The 24,874-nt window shown below is 36.0% G+C and overlaps 2 protein-coding genes across 7 annotated transcripts in view; one reads left to right on the top strand and one right to left on the bottom strand.

Annotated features, from left to right (window-relative positions):
• IL33 (interleukin 33) overlaps positions 1-6,874 on the bottom strand; it is a 54,156-nt gene extending 47,282 nt beyond the window's left edge. For 2 of the 4 annotated variants that reach the window (XM_060299988.1, XM_060299989.1), the window contains exon 1: positions 6,831-6,860. The gene's annotated coding sequence lies outside the window, so the exon portion shown is untranslated. Of the gene's footprint in view, positions 1-6,830 lie in introns of all 4 variants that reach the window. The other 2 variants (XM_030877197.2, XM_060299990.1) reach the window with 2 other exon arrangements.
• The window catches only part of RANBP6 (RAN binding protein 6), a 318,886-nt gene that overhangs the window by 175,514 nt on the left and 118,498 nt on the right, over positions 1-24,874 (top strand). The window lies entirely within an intron of this gene.

The raw sequence follows: 24,874 nt of genomic DNA, 5'->3' as shown, positions 1-24,874 counted from the left end.
TTAACCATTTTTAAGTGTACACTTCAGTAGTGTCAACTACGTTCACATTGTTGTGCAACAGATCTCTAGAACTTTTTCATCTTGCAAAACTAAAACTATATCCATCATACAACAACTCACCATTTCCCCCTTCCCAAAGCCCATGGCAACACCATTCCACTCTCTGTTTCTTGTGTTTGACTACTTTAATACCTCCTATAAGTGGGATCATATAGTATACAGTATTTGTGTCTGGCTTATTTCACTTAGCATAATATCCTCAAGGTTCATCCCTGTTGTAGCATGTGACAGGATTTCCTCCTTTTTTTTTAAGGCTGAATAATATTCCATTGTATGTATATACTATATTTTCTTTATCCATTCATTAGTGGACATTTGGGTTGATTCCACCTCTTGGCTATTCTGAATAATACTACAATGAACATAGGTGTGTAAATAACTCTTCAATATCCTGCTTTCGATTCTTTTGGATACATACACAAAAGTGGGATTGCTAGATCATATGGTAGTTCTATTTTTAATTTTTTGAGGAACCTTCATACTGTGTTCCATAGCAGCTAGTTTAAACATTTTAATATTTAAATAATGATATATTTTAAGCAAAATTTTAGTATAATAATATGAATACATAAATTGATATTTTAAAATCAATAAAAATATTTTATATGAGAGAAAAGCATGATATGACAGAAACAGAATGGATAAACTGAAAAATTTTATATCATGAAAAGATTTTGAAATTTATAAGTAATTATTTGAGTTGTTCTTTTAAAAAAAAAATTCAGATTGCCAATAGTGGTACTATTATTACTAGTTTTACTATTAATTTTACAGATTGCCAATATAGTACTTTTATTGCTATTTTATTCTTGTAAAACACCAGTAGGATTTGTTCACCAAAAATTTATATATATATTAATTTGTGTATAATATTGATTATGAAAATCATATACATATAATCATGCATTAAGTCATTGTGAGTGCACACATAGTAGCCAAATGAAATGACTTGTAAAGACATTGAAGATCAAACTTCAGTTAACATCCTATTTATAAAGTGAACTGTTAAGCAGGTTTCCATATCCTCCAGTAACTAATGCAGCAACCAAATTTAAAAAACTGTCAATTAATAACACATCAACATTTTCAAAGTCAAAAAGAACTTAAACAATTGGACCAAAGTGTAAATCAAACAAATGTTTATATACTCATAACAAAATAAAATATTAAAAATAATTGTAAGAAGTATTTTGACATATATCATAGAACTCCAGTGATAATACAAATATGAACTCATGATTTTAACTGAACTGCTTTAATTTCAGTATTAAGATGATATAATCCAATGTATATCCCAGGGCCCAGATTTTGGTAGCCTAATAATGTTCTCCACTGAAGAAACTAGGGCTCTTTGGAGAATGGCTGATTTAATGTTTCAGATAGAAGAAATGCAGGGTGAGCCTGAATAACTTGTTGCCTGAGAACAGAGATGCACATTTTAAAGTTCTGAGGTAGTTTAAAAAGAAAGAGCCACCGTGAAGGGGCTTCTGTGTGCTAAATTGTGACCAAGTGACTGAAGACAACAAAAAATTATAGCTAATCAAAACAAGTCTGAAAATGAGTTAATTACACATCACCAAAAATCATGAGTCCGTAATGATGCTCAAAAGAGAAAAGCACTGGACTTTCCTGGTGGCGCAGTGGTTGAGAGTCCGCCTGCCGATGCAGGGGACACAGGTTCGTGCCCCAGTCTGGGAAGATCCCACATGCTGCCGAGCGGCTGGGCCCGTGAGCCATGGCCACTGAGCCTGCGTGTCTGGAGCCTGTGCTCCGCGACGGGAGAGGCCACAACAGTGAGAGGCCTGCGTACCGCAAAACTTAAGCTATTCCACAGCTCCTTCACTACCACATTATCCCAAATTAGTTGATAGAGGCCAAAGCCACAATGAGAGTCCCTTCCAAAGTTGGTATTCAGCTGGCATGCTCCACGTGGCTAGTTCCTTTCTCACTTATCTCTGCCATGCCATGCCAGCTGTTAAATGTTTTGAACATCATCCCTGGACAGACCATGAGATTTTCTTTCACAACCAAATGGCCACCCAGTGATATACTGCATTGTGTATTAGATATTAAATTTGATTGTTAGAAGACATTTAAAATTCAAGAGTATAGAAGCTTTCTACTCACAGATGTGTGAGTTCCTGGACATTGACCTGAATAAGCTAAGACACAATCCATACCCTGGATATTTAATTCCCATAAAAGTTTCAACAGAGCTATCTTGTGCAATGATCAGAAATACAACTCAGAGGTCTGGAAACTTGTCCACCATGATGTGACAAGCCTTTGTCTCCCACCCTGCCTACTTCATGGGCTGTAGCAGTTTCCCAGATTGCTGACTTCATCATCCTTACATGGGAATCCAAGTAAGCTCAGTCTTGGTTACCTGGTAGCTGGGTTTAAAGTGAAAACTACTGAAATGAAAAGACTATGCTAGCCACTTCTCTTCTCCAAAATAAGACCTAATTATTTTCCTCCCCTGGACAGATATGACCTCTTTCTATGCCTAATGATGCAGAGCAAAAGAATATAACTGGTGTCCCTTTCTTTGCCAAGAAGAGGTGTTGCATGTAATAAGTACAGAAGTTATCTGAACCTAGCAGTGAACTACAACCCTCGAGGTTACTAGTCCCTGCATGATTCTATCTAGATAGTAGGGAGAGCCAATAAGTCTAAAGCCAGATGCTCTTTTAGGAGCATTTCCCACAAATAACCAGAAAAAAAAATTGGACGCTGCTATAAACTGGACTTCTATCTAATTTTTTATACTTTTATGAATTAAAAAATACAAAGATTTATAAACAACCTTTTTTTCCAACTGGCACATCACAGTGCGAATGACTTTAATGCTTCTAAATGCTGTGTCTAATCTCATGGACCTCATAGTACTGAGGAGAAATCCTTCCACTTGACATAATGAATGGTAATAATAATTGGACAGCCACATGTAAGCATTATATGTCACATCCTAGGCATGGAACCCTCCAAACTTTTTTAGTAAAACAGCTTATACTCCTTTGAGTCAATAACATCCGATTTATTCTAATAAATGTAATTGGCACCACATAGTGACAATTATGATTATGATTTCACAAACCATATGGCATGTGAGAAAGTCAGTGAAGGAAAAAATATGCATGCTCTTTGATAAAGTAATGCTACATATACATTGAGGTAATACGGATCTTATACAAGTCATAATGAAGAAAAAAAAGGAAGCTAAAGATAGCCACCGAATTACACTAGCATGAATGTTGGCACCTAGGTCTGTGGCTCAAACTCTTAAAAATGACTAGAAAATAAGAAATATTTACTCAAGGAAACAATATTACTACTATTGATTTACCTGCATGAAGCAATCATGCTGACTACTGATAAAGTATTGTTTAAACAGGATTGCTAAAGAGTGTGGACAATTAATATATACAATATATGTATAAAAGATAATTGAAAAATAAAACCTTAGGTAGGAAAAATTTTGGAACTAATAAATTCAGGTTAGAGGAAAGTTCATGTTTGGGTTTAACAAGCCCCCAAATGAAAGAACATGGGGAAAAGTCATATCATTTCCTCTTTTTAAAGAAAATATAAACTACTTAAATAGCATTTCTTAAACAACTGCAACTGATAGAACCAGCAGGCTAAGAAGTTAGGGCTAAGAAGTTAGAGTGGTTGAGATTTGAACACAGCAGACATGCAAAACTATGAAGTTCTGTCCAACTCTTTAAGAAAATATCTAATCTTTGCTAGGAAATCCAAGAGAAGTAATGAACAAAACATTCTTACAATTGCAAAAGGTCTCAGATTCATTAACACTGCTGGGGAAAATTGTGATGATCATCCAATTTATGAGCTGTTCAAAGTGAAGGGGAACTAGATGTAGACTGATATGCTGGTTAAAAGTAAAGCCAAGTTTATGGATGGATACTGTTTGTTCTGGCATTACCAGTGGGAATGACAAAAGAAAGTCACATAAGAGAACAGTGGCTGACAAGAACCCTTTCCCTCAGATGGTAATGAATGTAGCCCTAAGGAAAACAGGTGAAAGGTTTTAATGTTATCTCACTAAAATTTTTGTTTGGAAATGATGGAAAATTTGAGTAGAAAATGGCTTCACAAAGAGGATTAGAGACACATTAAATTAAGTCATTTGGAATCCATTTTCTCTGTTGGTCTTTCTTATTCATGGAACTTAACTCTGGGTTTTAATTGCTGTCTGAAATTTGCTAGTTGTGTCATGTTGGGTTAGTACGATCTTTCTAAATCTCACCTGCTTAATTTTATAAATGGAGAAGATAATATTTATTTCACAGAGGTACTGTGAAGATTAAATGGGAGAATGTGGAATGAATGTCTCACATTTAGTAAAATTTCAGTGATCATTAACAGTTACCTTTCATGACGGCTTCTGACTTGCTTTACCTTCATAAGCATCTCATCACCTTTCTAGGGTAGAGTGTTTTATTATTGTTTCGATTTTGTTTTACATTTTACACAAGAAAAAAAAAATTTAGGCTCAGGAAAGTTAAGATCCAAAATCATACAGCTAATCAATGACAGATAATGGAGTTGAGGCCTATCTTACTCTAAAAATCTGTGTTTTTTACTATTATGCTATACTGCACTCTTCACTTAAAGCAAAAAACAAAACAAAACAAAAAAATCAAAAACCTTCACAGATATAGCATGATTTACCAACAATAATAAGGACAGCATGTGAACGTGTGCCAGGAGTCTGCTACAGGGAAGAAGTGCCCCAAACTCTTTATTCCCCCCTTTAACACCTCCAAAAATGAACTTTGCCTGTCCTCTAAGGCTGTGTACCCTTAAAGTTTCCTTTTTGCATACAGATATAGCACCAGAGAAACCACAGGGAAATTGAAAAGAGATTAGAGGTTCTACCAGGATTTCCTAAAGTCCTTGAACCAAGCATCATTTTTTTTTAATGGAATTAAGATCTCTTTCTGCTGTTCAAGGAGATTATTTTTGGTCTTAATGTTTCTAAATGTTCCTGCTGCAAGTTGAGATATAAGAGAATTCTATCACTTGATTCCCACCATGTTTGGCAAAATTTCAACTTGTTGAATGAAAGATACATTGATTTTGGCGCAGTTACACTCACATCTCCAAAAAAGACCTCATGCTATCAGATTTACTGGCATAAATATTCCCTGATGTATATATTTTTCTTCCCCCAGTGCTGCCCCCTCTGCAGTACTTCCATGTAATGATTTAACTTTGCACTCATATCTCCAAAACAGACCTCATGCTGTCAGATTTACTCGCATAAACAATTCTTGGTGTTTATTTTTTTCTTCCCTCAATGCTGCACCCCAACCCCCCTCCTCACCTCCCACAGTATTTCCCTGTAATGATTTAATTCCTCCATGGAGCAGAACTTTTTACAGCTGAAACTCAGATACATTCCCTGAAGTTGGTCGAAAGCTGTTTATTTAATCCTCTACAGACTTTGGCCAGAAGAGGCAGCTCCCATTTCTCAATTGCTTCCCTTACTTTTTAGACCTATTTCAACCCCTAAGTGAAAGTTCCCCTCAGGATTCTTCTCTCTCCATAAATGGGAAAGGAAAAGAGGTACATTCTTGCTTTAGATATTGTAAGTTAAACAGTGATGGGAAAGTGAAAAACATCTAGGTCAACACATTGCTGAGAAAATGAATTATGCAGCCACCAGTCAAATATTTGTAGGAAATCCAGGATCCTTTCAGAGAAGCATGGAGAAGAAAATGTGAAATTTGAGTTGCAGACAGTGATGCCCATGAGAATTTTTTACAGTTTAAGGACACTACCCAGCTGTGTGATTCACCTCAAGCACCCACCCTAAACTTTAAGAAACAGAGGATTCTGAAGTTTTCTGAACACAGAGCTGTGCCTTTTCAGGGTCGAAATTAGAAGAAGTGCACTAAATATTCAAAAGACAAATGTGAGAAGCAGTAGGTAGGGATGTAGGGAACAGCATAGGATGACATACAGGGATGCATACAGTGACATAAAGAGATGATTCAAGCTGAGGAAGCACAATGCTGAGGAGTGAGTGAGCATCAAGAATATCCAGCCACACCTAGTCCTAGATACTCCACTCTCAAGTCTCCAAAGACCTTCTAGAATCAACTCTTGTGCAGCCACAATACTCAGGACCTTGTGTCATGTTTTAAATTAAAATAGTCTGGAGGCAAGTATTCATGCAGGGAAAGATAAGGCAAAGGAAAGTGCAAGACAGCAAGAATTAAAGAGAACAAAAACTATTTTCACTCTAAATGAAGAATAGTAACAACACTAATGAGCTTTTAAATTTACTTATTTAGAATGTTAATTCCTTATTTTTTCACAAATGATTTTTGAGCAGATTTTTCTGAGGGAATGGCACTTTTCAGTTCTTATATTTGTCCTTCTTTCTTGAAAACCGCTTGTAAACAATTGTGAGTATGTTTGTCTTGGATAAGCATTTCAGGAGTAGGAAATAGAATTATCAACTTGCTTTACGAAGTTTTGTGGTGAGGAAGGGGAACAGTACTATAAAAACAATTTATTTTAGCAATCTGTTAATAATTTTATAAATCACTCAAAGGAAAGCAAAATGGAATTCGAAGTTAGTAGCAACTATTATCATCAACTTTTACTTCTATTGGCAATAATAATAAATCGACCTAATCCTTTATTTTATAGAAATAAAACCATTTCTCCATGGTTCTCAAGGTCTCACTTTGCAAGACGTGACTAAAAATCTACCAGAATATTGATTTCATTCTTACCTTGTGATCTTGTTTTGATTTCTCCCCCGAAAAGCTGCAGTTCTCTGTTCAGAGAGCTTGCAGTCTCTATTTATTACCGAAAGTTTGGCAGAGAACCAAATTGCTGTAGAAGGGAGAGCTGAATGGATGAGATTTTAGCAGGTTTTAATAGCATGTAAAAAGCCAATAGTTACAATCCTGTCAACTAAGATTCACTGCTTTCTGTCTTCTCCCCATTTCCATCTTAAATTAATCCAGCAATTATGGATTTTATGTTCTGTTTTTATACTTCCAATTCACATGAGAGTCATGTCACATGCAACACTTTCATTATCCCTAAGCCTGAGCAATTATCTGTTACAAGCTAAGTGTTGTGTTTGTGAGGAATGAAAGAAGAGGGCTGTATCTCCTCTTGAAATAAAGCAGTGAAGGAAGAAGGCAAGTAGGCAAGAAGCTAGACGATCTGTGCTGATTTGGAGTTGAGCTGTGTGCAGTAAATGGGAGGGAGAGATGACAGGCAACAACCAAGGGACCTGTCATTATGCTCTACCCTGGTAATTCTTGCAAATACTAAGATTACAAAGGATAAACAGTGTGACTTTATGATGTACTCTGAACTCTGTTTTATTATAAAATGTTCCTCTTTATTTAAGAAGTATCTCTTATAAGCAGTATGTAGTTGGTTTTTGTTTTATTTTGTTTTTAACCAGTTTGGCTATCATTTATCTTTGTACTGGACTATTTAGTCTACTTATATTTACTGTATTTACTGATATATTTGCATTTATGTCTACAATTTTGCTTTATTTTTCTATATTTTGTCCTCCTGGTTTATGCCACATTTTCTTTCTTTCTTTGCTTCTTTTGGATTAATCAAATTTTTAAATTATGAAAATTTCCCCTAGCAGTCATGCACTGTAACTTTTCTCTCCTCAGAAGAGTAAGATTGCAAAATACAACAAAAACTGCCAAAACTTCAGCTCTGTTTTAATGGCTTTCTAATTATTTTAAACCTCTGCCTCATGCAATTCCCTAATTTGGCAAATTTTTTGAGGAGAAGACTCTTTGTATGTCAGGCTCAGTTCTCCCCGGCCTTTTTTTTCCACTAAGTTATTGGCCCTTCAAGGCTCCAATTTTGTCTCTTCAGCCCCACAAGACAACCAAAGACTTTGCTGATTTCTCTGTTTCCTAGCAGTGGCCTTCTGCCCAGAGAGAATCCAGATTGCCTGCCTCCTGGTGCAAACATGGAATTGACCAATGCCCTTGGGAAAAAAGCAGCTGTAGCTTCAGCTTCCCTGTCCTTGGAATCTTGATTCCTCATCCTCAATGCTTCTTATCTTTCTCTTACCTTAAATGGGTTTTTGTTTGCTTGTTTTTTTGTTTGTTCATTTGTTTGTTTGTGATGTTTAATCAGCCCTTTTTGGTTATTCTTTTTTTTTTGTAGTACGCAGACCTCTCACTGTTGTGGCCTCTCCCGTTGCAGAGCACAGGCTCCAGATGCGCAGGCTCAGCGGCCATGGCTCACGCCCAGCCACTCCGCTGCATGTGGGATCTTCCCGGACCGGGGCACAAATCCGTGTCCCCAGCATCAGCAGGCGGACTCTCAACCACTGCGCCACCAGGGGAGCCCTCTTTTTGGTTATTCTTAATGGCAACATTGGACTGCCACAAGCTACTCCATTCTATTCGAAGTGAAAGTGCCTAGCTATCTGAGTTCAATACAAATGAAAACATGGCTCCAGAAGCCAGGAGGACTGCAGGTCATTTGGGCTTTATTCAAGTGACAGTAGAATTTATTATCCAAACTGTAAAACTTTTTAGAATGAGAAAAGTGTTATTAATAATTAGTCAGAGTAATAGGTGAATACTGAGATATGGTCACCCCGGTTTTATGACTTACATAGTTCTTTCTCCTCTCCTGTTCATTCTCAAGTACCAACTGCCTCCTTTCAGGGTAGCTACAAGGAGGCTGTCTGAAATTTTGCTGACCCACAGACACATACTAGATCTGGCAATGTTACTTTGTTCCTAAAAGAGAAAAAAAAGCTAAAACTGAGGGTTTGCTACAAGCAGACTTTTAAAAATGAAATTGTAAAGGATATACTTCAGACAGAGGAAGTTGACCCCAAATGGTAGACCTAAGGTTCAAGTAGAATTGAAGAGCAAAGCATATGATAAATATGGAGGTACTACTAAACAAATATTGAGTATAAATGATGATAATAATTTATTGTAATATTAAGAAAAGCTAGAACTAAATACATGACAAAACTAGCCCATAAATCTGGAGAGGTGATTATAGGAATGGGAATTCTCTAAGACCATGTATTTGTCAGAAAGAGGATAAAAATATTCCTGAATTTTAGGCTTAGATACATTAAACATGCCTGTTACATTTTTCAGGAAGATTTTCAGAATAATAGATATCAGGCACATAACTAACTTCCAAACTATTGGAGGAGGAAAAATAGAATGAGGTCAAGTATACTGAGATAAAATAGGGAATTCCCTAGCAGTGCAGTGTATTTTCACTGCTGAGGGCCTGGGTTCAATCCTTGGTTGGGGAACTACGATCCTAGAGGACCCATGGTGCTGCCCAAGAAAAAAAAAAAAGGAGATGAAATAGTTGTCTATACAATACAAATCAAGCAAGACTGGAGAAAGAACAAAACAGTTCATACAATACAAATCAAGAAAGGAGAGAAAACAAAACATGCAAAAGACAAGACAAAGAGAAGAGACAAAATAGAGTATATTTAACCCAAATATATCAATAATTTCATTATATGAATTATATGCTCCAGTCAAAAAACTAATATTGGGCTCCCCTGGTGGCGCAGTGGTTGAGAGTCCACCTGCCGATGCAGGGGACACGGGTCTGTGCCCCGGTCCGGGAGGATCCCACATGCCGTGGAGCGGCTAGGCCCGTGAGCCATGGCCGCTGAGCCTGCGCATCCGGAGCCTGTGCTCCGCAATGGGAGAGGCCACAACAGTGAGAGGCCTGCGTACTGCAAAAACAAAAACAAAAACAAAAACTAATATTATTGGACTTGAAAATATTCATCTATATGCTGTTTTTAAGAAACATATACAAAATCTATAAATTGAAATTAAAGGTTAGAAAATTATATGTTGGCAAATACTAATCAATAGAAAGCTAGTATTGCTTCATTCATGTTATGCTTTTAGGTAAAAAGTTTACCTAAAGATGAAGAAGTTTACTGAATATGACAAAACATTCAATACACTGGGAAGAAATATATCTAAACTAACAAAAATCTGTTACAGTCTAAAGTACATAAAACAAAAATGAATAGAATTATGGGGGGAAATACACATATCAATCATTCTAGTAGAGATTGAATATGTATAAGCAACTATTAAGCAGAAAAAATATTCATAAGAATTTAGAAATCTTGGATGACACAATCAATGAGCTCGGTCAAATGGATATATAAATTTCATTTTATCTAAGAGTGGAGAATACATACTCTTTTCAAGCATGCATAGAACATTTACAAAATTAAACATATTCTTGTCCATAATGTAAGTTGCAGAACTATTTCAATTGATGTCACTTAATATGGCAGAATATGGAATTCCAGGGTTCCATGCCTTCACAAAAGCAACAAATAAGCTGACAAGAGCTGTTAAAATCAAGTTTCACATTACCCTTCAATCTAGTAAAAACTTACAACAACCACAAAAAGCTTAATGAAGAAAGAAGCTGGTGCATTGCAGTGAGAGAGTGCTGAGGCATTTTTAATTGCCTACTTGCCATCCTTCATCCCCCAGATCAATGGCAGCCAGGAAGATGACAGCCTGCACCCCTGGTGCAGATGCTAGTGCCAGAAGGAGGAAGATAGACCTTATTCTCAAAGAATTCTGGTTGTGTGTTTTGACCTGTCTTGAGGCTCCCTAAAGGACTGGTGCAGGTACTTTCCTTTCTTTTATTTGATTTGAAGCATTTCCAGGGCTGTGGTGGCCTCCTGGGAAGTGTTTGCCAAAAACATTTAAAGGCAAAAGAATTGGCCGCAGCATCGTGGGACAAGATATAAAACAGAATAAGCAATAGACAAGTCAAAAAGCCTGGAAAGGAAGAACTTAAGAAAAGAGATACATGGGAGAATAAGGTCTTTTAAAAGTTCACATGTATACTGGGGAATCAGGAAGTCAATGCTCATACCCAAGTCTGGACACATATTCAAAACAGGCCTTAGAAGACCCTATATTTTCACCTCTGGCTGACCTTCAGTCTCCATGGTAGCATGAAGTGAAGGCTAAGGCAGAGTTATAAATCACCTGGCTAAGCACTGAAGGAATGCCCAACACAGAACCAACTTGAAAAAACTGGGAGAGTAATTTTTTCTTTTTCTTTTTTTCTTCTAATTTTGGCTGTAGTTGTTTAAGGAAATTATGGTCATAACACTAGCTGACCACTAAGCTAATGGAACACAGACTTCAGTGGTCACATGTAACAAAGAATACAGACTGTAGAAAATACTTTAGAAAACTCACTAAACAAACAACAACAACAACTCACAACAAGCAGGAGCAGCAAACCTGGGAATGGGAAGAATTGAATTTCCAGAGTTACTACATTATAATTTTCAATATGTCCAGTTTTCAACACAAATGATGAGGCGTGGAAAGAAACAATAAAATATGGCCCATCCACAGGAAAAAAAGAGGTCATCAGAAACCATCCTTGAGGAAAAGCAAACATGGGACTTACCAGAGAGAGACTTTAAATCAGCTGTCTTAAATATGTTCAAAGAGATAAAGGAAACCAGGAGAATGATGTCTCACCAAATAGAGAGTATCTATTTAATAGAGAGTAAAGAGAAAGAAATTATAAAAAGGAACTAACTAGAAATTCTGGAATTGAAAAAAAAAGTAAAATAAAATGAAAAATTCACTAGGGGAGATCAGTAACAAATGTGACTATTAACAAGAATCAGTGGTTAGGTCAATTGGGGAGAAGAAAGAGGAAAGAATGAAGAATAATAAACAGAGATTAAGAGACCTTTGGGACACCTCAAGCATACCAACATATGCATAATAGGAGTCGTAGAGGGAAAAAAGAGAGAAAAGAACACAGAATATTTGAAAAAATAATGTTTAAAAACATAAGTTTGATGAAAGACAGGCATCTATACATTCAAAATACTCAATTAAATTCAAGCAGGATAAACTCAGAGATCCACACTGAGACACATTAGAGCCAAACTGTCAAAAGCTAAAGACAAAGGGAGAATTTTGAAAGCTGCACGAGAGAAGTTTCTTATCATGTATAAGGTATCCTCAATAAGGTTAACAGTTTCTCTTCAGAAACCAGGGAGGTCAGAAGGCATTAGGATGACATATCTAAAGTGCTAAAAGAAAAACACTGTCAACCAAAAATTCTATATGTGACAAAACCATCCTTCAAAAATGAAGAGAAAATTAAGACATTCTCAGATATACAAAAACAGAGTTGGTCACTAGTAGATCTGCCCTGTAAGAAATGCTAAGGTAAGTCCTTTAGTCTGAAATGGTAGGACGCTAGACAGTAACTTGAAGCCATATGAAATAAAGAACAATGTTAAAAAGTAGCTACATGAATAAATATAAAAGCTGATATTGTTATATTTTTTATTTGTAATTCTTCTCTTTTTTCTTTATAATTTAAAAGAATAATGCATAAAATAATAATTATAGATCTATAATTAATGTAGAAACATTTAATTGTGACAGAAACATTGGGAAAAATGAGGATGGAACTATAAAGGAGAAGAGTTTTGTATGCTATTGAAAATGTTAGTATTAACTCAAATTTGATTATTATAGAGTTAAGATTTTATTGTAATCCTCAGGGTTACCACTAAGAAGAAACAAAAATACACAGAATAAGAAATGAGGGTGGTCAAAATAGCACACTAGAAAAAAATCAATAAAAAGAGAAGGCAGTAATGGAGAAAATGGGGAAAAAAATATATAAGACTTAAAGGTAACAAATAGCAAAATGGCAGAAGTATGTACTTCCTTATGTGTAGTTACTTTATGTAAATGGCTTAAATTTTCCAATGCAAAGGCAGATATTGGCAGAATGAATAAAAAACATGATCCAATTATATTCCATCTATAAGACACTCACTTTAGATCCAGGGACACAAATAGGTTGAAAGTAAAAGCATGGTAAAATATATTCCATGCAAATAGTAATCAAAAGAGAGTTGGTGTGGCTGTGCTAATATCAGACAAAATCGACTTTAGGACAAAAATTGTTACAGGTGACAGAGGCGTTATAGATTTATTAAAGAGTCAATCCATCAAGAAAATTAACAATTTAAAACATATACTCTCCAAATAACAGAACCCCAAAATATATGCCACAAAAACTGATGGAATTGAGGTGAGAAATAGACAATTCAACAGTAATAGTCGGAGACTTCAATACCCTACTTTCAATAATGTGTAGAACAGCCAGACAGAAGGTCAATAAGAAAATATAGGGCTTGAACAACACTATAAACCAACTAGACTTTACAGACATCTATGGGACACATCTGTGGAACACAACAACAGCAGAATACATTTTTTCTCAAGTGTACTTGGAACATTCTCCAGGAAAGACACATATTAGGCCACAAAACAAATTTTAATGAATTTTAAAATATTTAAATCATCTAAAATTTCTTCTCTGAGTACAATGAGATAAGACTAATAACTGAAGGAAAACTAGAAAATTCACAAATATGGAGAAATTAACACACTCAAGCAACTAATGGGTCAAAAAAGAAATTAGAAGTGAAACTAGAAAATAATTAGAAATGAATGAAAATGAAACATATTCAAACTTATGAGATGCAGAGAAAACAGTTGTAGGGGAGGAAAATTTTTCCTCTACCCTCCTAGGTTTCTTAAGCTAGCCTAATAATCAAATTGACATAAGGCAGCTTAACAGGAGAAAAATACACAAATGTAATTTTGTTTGTATAGAGGTCCCATGGGTGTGGGACCTAAGAAGTGACCAAAGCAGGGTTAATATACCTTCTTAGACGAAGAATCAATTATTTGTGAAGACCTGACAAAGCAGAGGGGTTTTTGCTTGGGGTAACAAATTAAGGAAGAAATAATACAGTTTGTTTATACAGATTTCTCAGTTTTGAATTCCCTATCACCAGTAATAAGAATGCCTTCCATCCTCTCAGCATAGAGAGGGTATCTTCCAATGGGAGCACTGTTTCCTGCTTTCAGAGAAACAAAGGAGGGTCAGAATATTCTTCTTGTACTGGCTGTTTGTCAAGTAACTTCAGTACATAATAATCAATATGCCACCTTGGCATATTTGGGGGCAGCCTGCCCCAAGCCCCATCACAGTGCTCAAAGGAAAATTTATAGCTGTAAACACCTACATGAAGACAGAAGAAAGATCCCAGACCAGTAATCTAACTCTAAACCTTAAAGAACTAGAAAAAGAAGAGTAAACTAAACCCAAAGTTGATACTGAATACAAGTTCGTGTGCCCAATGTACAATGAGGCCAAACAAAACAAAACGTTGAAGTTTGGAGCAGAGAAAGGTTTATTGCAGGACCAAGCAAAGATAACAGGTGACTTGTGCTTAAAAAAACCCCAAACTCCCGGAAGTGTTTCAGCAAGGCATCTTTAAAGGCAAGGGGAGGGAGAGGTGTCCCAGGGTACGTGATCAGCTCGTGCATAATTCTCTGATTGGTTGACGGTGATCAATCCTTAAGCGCCAAAAGGTCTGGAGGCTGTGTCCTCCTCATCATCAAGTAGTTAATTTCTTCCATTTGGTGGTGGTTTTAGCATCTGAAAAACTAAGGAAATATGCATCAGATACTATTACCTAGGTACTTCAGAGAGGAGCTAAAGCAAAGGATATGGGGGAGGGTTCTGTCCCAGGAAGGCCCCATAGGGTCCTGCTCAGTTACAAAGCTAGCAGAAAAAAGGAAATAATGAAAATAAGAGCTGAATAAGTGAATTGGAGAATAGAAAGGCAAAAGAGAGAATCACTGGAACCAAAACTTGATTCTTTGAAAGGATCAACAAAATTGACAAAACTTTAGCTTGACTAAGAAAAAAAAGAAAAGACTCAAATTACTAAAATCAGAAATGAAAGTGAATATATCACTGTAAATCTTATAAAAAATTATAAGAGCATATCATAAACAATTATATATTAACAAATTAAATAACCTAGATGAAATGGATAAGTTCCTATAAACATGCAAATTATAAAAACTGCCTCAAGAAGAAATAGAAAATCTGAACAGACCTATAACAAGCAAGAAAAGCCTAGGATAAAGTACCCTCCCTGGTGAATTCACCATTCACTTAAAGAAGAATTCACAGCAATACTTCTCAAACTCTTCAAAAAATAAAAATAAATATGCTATATATTATATTTTATATTTTATATCTCAGTGTTACTGGGAGAAGAAAGAAAAAGAAAGATTAAAAAATAAATTCTAAGATTCCAAAAGCTAGTTTAAAATACTTCTAAACTTCATCAGAATGTTGAGCTCTAAAACTGACTTTAGTTATCGCTTACACAAAGTGAAAATACTCTGTAGTCATGAGATTTTGATTCCATTATAAGAATGATATTTATGTAATACCATTTTTCTGCATTGATTTTATATATTCTTGATTTTATATATTCTTGTTGTCATTAATAACCATTAATAAAATGGTTATAGTATAAAAAATAAATAAGTAAATATAAAAAGAAGAGCCAGGAACACTTCCTACTTTATTCTATGAGGCCAGAATTACTCTGCTATAAATGCCAGTAAAAATATCACAAGAAAAGGACACTTTACACTCATATCCCTTATGCATATAGATGCAAAAATCCTCAACAAAATACTAGCAAAAATGAATCCAGTAACATATTAAAAATATTCTACATCATAACTAAGTGGGATTTATACCAGGAATGCAAGAGTGGTTCAACATATGAAAATCACACTCATGGGATGAAGGGGAAAAACTACACGATCATCTTGATCTATACCAAAACAACTTTTAACAGAATTCATTACTACTTAATAATAAAAACACTCAACAAACTAGGAATAAAAAGGAACTTCCCCCAAAGGATAAAGGGCATTTATAAAAAAAACTCACAGTTAGCATTACTCTCAATGATTAAAGAGTGAAAGCTTTCCCCTTGAGATCAGAAACAAGACAAGGCTGCTTGCTTCACCACTTCTATTCAACATTGTACTGGACGTTCTAGCCAGTGCAATTAGGCAAGAAAAATAAATAAGACATTCAAATTGTAAAAGGAAGAAGTAAAGTTATCTCTATTTGCAGATACATAATGTTATATATAGAAAATCCCAAAGAATCCACAAAAAAGATTAGAACTAATAATTGAATTTATCAAAATTGCACATTACAAGATCAGCACATAAAAATCAGTTGTATTTCTATACAATTGCAATGAATCAAAATAAAATCAAGAAAACAATTTCATTACAATAGTGTCAAAAAGAATAAAATACTTAAGAATAAATTTGACTAAAGAAGTGGAAGAATTATACACTGAAAATGACAAAACATTGAAAAAGTTAAAGAAGACCTAAATGAATGGAATGAGAGACCTAAATGATTCATCCATGTTTATGAATCAAGGGGCTTAATATTGTTAAGATGACCATATTCCCCAAATTGATCTACAGATTTTACACAATCCCTATCAGAATTCCAGCTAGTTTCTTTGTAGAAATGACAAGCTGATTCTAAATTCGTATAGAACTGCAAGAGACCTAGAATAGTCAGAACAATCTAGAAAAAGAACAAAACTTTGAAGGACTCATACTTCCTGATTTCAGAACTTACTACAAAGCTACAATAATCAAAATAGTGTGGTACAGGCATAAAGAGAGATATATAGAACCATGGAATAGAATAGAGAGCCTAGGAATAATCCCTTGCATATATGTTCAAATGATTTTTGACACTGGTACCAAGGTCATTCAATGGGGAAAAGCATAGCCTTTTTCACAGAGTATATTGGGACACTGGATATCCACATTGAAAAGAATGAAGTTGGACAGCTACCTCACATGATACACAAAATACATAAAAATGGATCAAAGACATAAATGTAAGGACTAAAACCATAAAAACCTTAGTAGAAAATAAAGGGGTAAATCTACATGATCTTATATTTGGCGATAGATTTTTAGATAAGTCCTTGTTTAACATGAGACTGAAATAGATATTTGTTTTAATAATCTGAAGTTGTTGGCTCTGCCCCAGCACTCACTGAAAGCTCACCAGAAGCCTCAGGGCAATGGAGCCAAGTGGGGCAGACCATAAAGTTAGCCTCTGTGGTCACATAGCAGGGAGAATGGGTCTGGAGAGGCACTCAAAAGGCATCCAGCCCAAAGACCAGGGGATCCCTTCTTTAGGCTTTTGCCCACAGTAGTCATGTCTTTCTGAGGGACAGGAATATAGCCTGAATTTGGGCTGGTGGCATGATCCTAAGGTCACTGGGTGTTCTCCCAGACTGATACCACCTCCTGAAGGAAACCTCTATGGTGCCTCATTTTTCTTTGTATCCTCTGAGCCCAGCCCATAGTAGATATAATAAAGATGTTGGTGTTGACCCCATGCATGTAGAAACACTTATTTCTGACCCGCTCATTTCACAGGATCATATTACATAATTTCCCTTTTCCTATTCCAACCCATACAAGACCCTCTGGGGTTAATGTATCTGAAGAATTAACTTGAAAAGGCTCTTTTCCCCATTGTCAAAATATTTTTGGCCAGAGTGTTATATGATTTGAACAATGTGCTACTCAAATATTTACTGTAAATGCTCTATCTTGAGTCTCCAGCTCTTACACTTCTTATTCTCCTCTAATTCCACAGAAGCCAGGACTGTTTAAAGGTCAATATTCCTTCAGTGAAAAACAACAGAAGCCACATAAGTACCCTGAGTTCAGTCAGGATACAAAAATCTAAACTTTAACCGTGAAACTCTGTATCAGGTATTGCTTATTCTTTTCCCCAAATTTCCCCTGACTTAAAGCTTTTCTTGGGTAATCTGACTCTGCATAGGGGCTCAAAAATGAAATTGTGGGAGTGGTAAAATGCAGGGAATCACAGGTGTGTCTTCCTGACAGACATTTTAATAAATGAAAGTTGTGTGTTTTATGTCCCATTGTTATAGCTGCTGGACATTCCTGCTCCCATTGGTACTGCAATGAAGTGAGTGCGATGTTTGGTTTCCATTTCATCTGTAAGATGTGAGCCTCATATTGAAATATGTATTCTCTGTGCCTAATTTAGGCCCTGGCACATAGGAGGGTGCACATAGGAGGGCTTACTATTGTAATAGTAAGACTAATTGCTAAGTATACTTATTGCTTACTCTGAGCCATGCACTATGCTATGCACCATATATATACTATCTCATAATTTGTATAGCATAGTGCATTTATATGTACTATCTCAGTTAATTCCACAATAACTCCATGAGGTTGATAGTATTAATCCTCATTTTACTGATTTATAACAAATGTTTTGAGGTGTTAAGTGACTATCCCAAGTCAGCCTTTAAAATATATCTAGAATTTGATCACGTGTCACCATTTTGCTGTTCTTGCTGGTCCAAATCACCATCACTTCTCACCTAGTGTTCTCTAAATATAAATTAGGTCAAGGTGGCTTATAGTGTTGTTCAGATCTTTTATGTCTTCACAGAATTTTTTGTCTAGTTGTTCTATCAATTTCTGAGAAAGGAGTGTAAAATTTATAATGATACTTGTGAAATTGTCTATTTCTTACTTTAATTCTGATTTGTCATCAGGTATTTAGAGACTCTGTTATTAGGTACATACATATTCATTATTGTTTTGTCTTCCTTTTATTATATTTGAAATGCTCCTTTTTCTCTCCTAATATCTTTATCTTGAAGTATACTTTATTTGATATTAATAGACCTCCATACTATTTGTACGATAATATCTTTTTCATCCATTTAGTTTCAAACTATCTGTGTCTTTATATTTAAAATACATTTCTTCTAGACAGTATATTTTGTTTTTCTTTTTTTGTTTGTTTTTTTGTTTGTTTGTTTTGCAGTACGCGGGCCTCTCACTGTTGTGGCCTCTCCCGTTGCGGAGCACAGGCTCCAGACGCACAGGGTCAGTGGCCATGGCTCACGGGCCCAGCCACTCCACGGCATGTGGGGTCTTCCCAGACTGGGGCACGAACCCATGTCCCCTGCATCGGCAGGCGGACTCTCAACCACTGCGCCACCAGGGAAGCGCTAGACAGTATATTTTGGATTTTTCTTTTTTATCCATTTTGACTGTCTCTGCCTTTTAATTTGAGTCTTTAATCTATTAACACCTAATGTAATTATTGATATGATTGGATTCAGGTCTACCATTTTACTGTTTGTTTCACTTTGACTTGTGTTTTTTGTTTCTGTCTTCCCTCTTTCTTACCTTCTTTTGGACTACTTGAATATATCTTAGAATTCCATTTAAATTTATCTACTGGCTTTTTAGCTATGCTTTTTTTGGTGTTTTTAGTGGCTTTTCTAGGAATTACAATTCATATCTATAGCTTATAACAGTCTGCTTTGAGTTAATATTGTACTACTTCACATAAAATAGGGAAATCTTGCAAGTGTATAGGTCCATTTACCATTCCCTCATGCTATAGTTGTCATGCGCATTACATCTACATATATTATAAGCCCTACACTACCATTTTATAATTTTTGCTTCAAGCAGTTATGTGAGTTTTAAAGAAATTAAGGGGAAAATAGTCTCATATTTATATACATAGTTACCATTTACAAGGGTCTTTCATTCCTTCCTGAAGATCTGAATTTCCATTTGGCTTTATTTCTCTTGAGACTGAAGAACTTACTTCAACATTATTTTTTGTACTGCAGATGTGGTGGGGATGAATCCTCCTAGCTTTCTTTTATCTGAAAATCTTATTTTACCTTCATTCATGAAAGATATTCTAACTGAATATAGAGTTCTGAGTTGACAGATTTTCCCTCTGGTACTTTAAAGATATTTTGCTGTCTTCTGGCCTACATTATTTCTTATGAGAAAACAGCTGTCATTTACATCGTTGTTTCCCTGTATGCAATGTGTCATTTTTCTCTGATTGCTTTCAAATATTTTTCTTTCATTTTTATCAGCTTGACTATGATATTAATAGGAGGCTTTTTTCCAACTTATTTATCCTTTATAGGCTTCATTAAACTTCTTAAATTTGTAAATGTATGTCTTATGCTAAATTGGGGGGAATTTGGGCCATTTTTTCCCTCTCAATTAACTCTATCCTCTCCTTTCAGGTATCCAATCACATACATGTTAGAACTTTTGATATTATCCTATAAGCCTCTGTTAAATAAAATATTTTTTTCTCTGTGTTCTTCATATTGGATAATTTCTGTTGATCTATTTTCAACTCCATTCCTTCTTTACTCTGCCATTCCATTCTATTCTTAAGCCCATCCTGTGAATTTTTTACTTTAGCTATTTCATTTTTCAGTTTGAGAATTTCCAGTTGGGCTTTTAAAAAAGTCTCTTTTCTTTTAAAATTTCCCATCTTTTCATTAATTGTGAGTATATTTTCCTGTATATCACCAAGCATAGTTTTAATATAAGCTTTGAAATAATTGTTGGCTAATTCCAACATCTGAGTCATCCTAGATTGTTTTCTATTGATATTTTTTCTTACAAATTTACCGTTTTCCCGATTCTTTGAATGTTGTGTAATTTTGATTCACATCCACAATATTGTGAATGCTCTTGAATCTGAATATTCCTCTGAAGAATATTGATTTTTAGAAACATACAGTTAACTTTTCCTCTACAATGGGTGTAGCTCAAATTTTAGCTGGGCTCTTTTGGCCTTACCAAAACACCTGCTTTGAGTCTCTCCTCAGTATGCATTTTCAAGGGTCAGGCAGAGATTTGGGCAAATTTTATACCCAGAATTTGGGACCTCCACTTTCTTGCTCTCTCTTTTTGGGGATTTCCTCTCTCACCTTCCAGTGAATGTGGTACCCTAAACTCAAACCCTGTTCTCTGATTTTTAAACCAGTAAGACTGTGATTTTCTAACAGAGCTTTATCTACCCTACATGGCTTTTAGCCATGCTAACAAAATGGAAACTTGACCTTTGCTCTCTTCTGCCAAGTATCTACCTATTTTGTTCACTATTTGTTCAGGTATTTGTTTTTATATTTTGTTCAGCATTGATAGTTGTTATCTACAAGTGGATTGGCTTGGTAATTGGCCTTATTAGGAGTGGTTCTTTTTTTTTTCCTTTGTTGTTTTTTGTTAATCTTTTATTGTAAAATAAAACACAGGTACAGAAAACCATCCAAAATAAATGTATGTTTAATGAATCATTATAAGGTGAATACCCTTGTAACCACCCCCCAGGTCAGGAAACAGAATCCTGTCATTCACCTCAGAAAACCCCTTCTATGTACCCCATTCTATCACAACCCTGTCTTTCCTCCCTCAGTTAAAAACTACACTGATCTTTATAGCAATCATTCTCTTGTATTTTTAGTTTAATCTTCCAAGTGTGACTCCTTAGACACCATAGTTTGGTCATATTTTAGAGTATAATCTATTGTTTTCCCCCTACTTTCTTTATTTTCTTTACAATTGATCTATTGGTGAATTCTGGATATTTAACCTGTAGTGTTTCTTCCCCTTTTCCCCCTTTGGCTATCACTCTTTTCTGCATTGTACAATTTACTAATTTACCTTGTTTTTTCCCTCATTCTCCTAATTATGAGTGCAAAGTTTTGTGTATGTTTTGTTCATTATTTTATCCTCAATACCTAGAACAGTGCCTGGCACAGAATAGGCATTCAATAAATATTTATTGAATGAATAAGTTAACAAGCATAATTTCCATAATTTTTCTCCTCACATTCTCCATATTGAATATTCAAAGATCTAAAAATTACTCTGGAAACATTGGTATCTCTGTATATTTCTTAAAGAAAATGCCCCTTCTCTAGAAAAAAATGACAAGTTGTATTAGCCTCTGTTCTTTTTACAAGTCAATGCATTCACTCAATCAACAAATATTTATTTAACAGCTCTGAAGTGGCAAGCACTAGTCAATACACAGATAACGCAGCAGCAAAGCAAAACAAAACAAAACAAAGCCCCTTACCCGGGGGAGCTTATATTCTAGTAAGATAAGAAAAATATAGCCAAATAAATAAATAGATATATGATATAATATCAGGTCGTGGCAAATGCTATGAAAAAAAGCTGGATAAGAGCACAGAGTATGTCAGGGTCTGCTATTTTAGAAAGGGTGAGCAGGAAAGGCTTCTTTAGGTAAGTAACATTTGAACAAAGATTTGAATGAAATGAGGGGAAAACCTGCCTGTATATTTTGGAGAAGAGCTCCAGGCAGAGAGCACAGCAGATGTAGAGAGCCTGAAGCAAGAGCAGGGTTGCCCAAGGAAGAGTAATAAATGCAGTGTGTCTGAAGACCAGTGCATGACGAGAAAAGGGATAAGAGAGAAGATCAGGGAGGAGACAAGGGACCAGGTAATGTAGGGCTCTGTAAGCCATGAGTTTTATTTTATGCATGATGTGGATATATTGGAGGATATTCAGTAGTCAAATGACATTGTATGGCTTACACTTTTTCAAAAAAAATTCTCGCTGCTGTATACAGGAAAGACTTAAAGGGTTGACAAGAGTTTAAAAAAAAATAGTTCAACTGAGGACTATTGCAATAATCCAGGCAAGTGATGATGATGACTTAGACCAAGGTGTGGCAGTACTTTGATTTGGGGTATATTTTGAAGGTAGAAGCAGCAAGATTTTCTAAAAATTTCAGGTGAAATGTGAGAGAAAGTGGGGCATCAATGATAATTCCAAGATTTCGAGCTTCCCAAGAGGGAGAAGAGGTGTCATTTACTGAGATACAGAGGAATAAGTGGAAAGCAAGTTGGGGGTGGTGGTGTGGAGAGATAGAAGAGTTCATCTAGGGCTACTTAAATATAAGATATTTGCTAGACATATTCAAGTGGAGATGTAAGTATGCTGCTGGATATATAAGTTTGAGCTTTGGCAGATACATGGTTTTTTCGTTACTAAATGGAAAGCCATAGTACTTGATGAGGTTGCATAGGGTGGTGTCTTAGTCTCCTCAGGCTGCCATAGCAAAATACCATAGGCTTTCTGGCTTAAAAAACAGCAATTTATTTCTGGATGCTGAGAAGTCCAAGAACAAGGTTCTGTCAAGGTAGGTCTCATTCTGTGGGCTCTTCTTTTGACTTGTGACTTTCATCTTGCTGTGTGCTCACATGACCTCTGTGCATGCGTGGAGAGACAGAAAATGCAATTTCTCTGGTGTTTCTTCTTAGAAGGGCACTAATACTGACACACTATGGCCCTGTGACCTTATCTAACCCTAATTATCCCAAAGGCCTCATATCCAAATACCATCCCATTGGGGGATAGGGCTACAGCATATAATTTTGGAGAAGTACAAAATTCAGTCCATAAACAGAGGAAATGTAGACTGAGAAGAGTAAAGATCTGAAGATTAAACACTGAAGCATTCTAACTTAAATGTGGAAAGAGTCAGAGAATTGAGCAACTAAGACAAGAAGGAATCATGAATGAGGTAAGAAGAAATCCAGGAAACTGTGATGTCTTGAAAGCTAAATGGAGAAAGTGTTTCAAGTGTTGCAACTGTGTCAAACTCTGCTAAGAAGTTAAGAAGGGATAGTACTAAGCACTCCCCGTTGGTTTTGGCAATTTGGAGATAATGATTACCTTGGCAAGAGCTACTTTAATGGAAGAGTGGAGATGAAAGCCTTCAAGAGAGAACAACAGGATAAATGCAGAGATCATGAGAATAAATAACTCGTTTAAAGAGTTGCTGGAAAGAAGAGGTTATCTGGAGCATGGTGATCTGGATGTAAGGAAGTATATTTTAGGAGATATTGCAACAGTTTGTATGTTGATATGAATTAGAGAGTAGAGGGTGGAACATGATGATGCAGGTGAGAGAAGGGATAATCACAATGTTATAGTCTCTGAGCAGGCTCAAGGATATGGGATCTAATGCACACATGGAGGAGTTAAACTTATATCCCTTATTAATTTTTTATAATGATATTTTTTTAAGATTTATTTATTAATTTTTGGCCGTGTTGGGTCTTAGCCGTGGCACATGGGATCTTCGCTGAGGCATGCGGGATCTTTTCTTGTGGTGTGTGGGCTCTTCGTTGTGGTGTGTGGGCTTCTCTCTAGTTGTGCGTGTAGGTTTTCTCTTCTCTAGCTGTGGCGCTCAGGCTCCCAGGCACGTGGTCTCTGTAGTTGTAGTGCGCAGGTTCCAGAGCGCATGGGCTCTGTAGTTTGCAACACGCAGGCTCTAGTTGAGGCACACAAGCTCAATAGTTGTGGCATGTGGGCTTAGTTGCCCCATGGCACGTGGGATCTTAGTTCCCTGACCAGGGATCGAACCCACATCCCCTGCATTGCAAGGCAGATTCTTTACCACTGGACCACCAGAGAAGTCTCGTATCACTTATTTTTAAAAGGTAGTCAGAATATATGGCACAGATGAAAGTAGGCTGGCATATTTGGGTGTGGGAAGACATGAAAGTTGTCATCTACTTGCTTCCGAGGGAAAACGAAGAAAGGTCATAAACTGAGTGTGAGGAAGGTGGAGAAGCTGTTTAATGTTAGAACAGAACAGAATAGAATAGAATATGAGAAATGCTGAACAATCCTGAGGACCACTTGCATTTGGGGGTCTTACTTTTTAAGTGAGGTCTATCAGGAATGTATGTGTTTTTCTTGGGCTATGTACAGAAGCTTTGGTGTAAGTGCTGAGTGGGTGGAGAATTGGATTTTACCAGGGTTGGAATATGTTGGGTGAGAATGATGGAGGGAAGATAGGAGCAAAGGAATTGAGGATGTATGCAAAGATGTGATGAAAGTGACCGATCCTGGAATGTCAACTAGGTGAGAGGAAAATGAGAACATGATTGAATTGATAGGCAGTTCAAAGGTGC

The sequence above is a fragment of the Globicephala melas genome, chromosome 6 (genome assembly GCF_963455315.2).
Source record: "Globicephala melas chromosome 6, mGloMel1.2, whole genome shotgun sequence".
NCBI lineage: Eukaryota > Metazoa > Chordata > Mammalia > Artiodactyla > Delphinidae > Globicephala > Globicephala melas.
The sequence above is the reverse complement of the archived record's forward strand: the minus strand, read 5'-3'. Positions and strand labels throughout refer to the sequence as shown.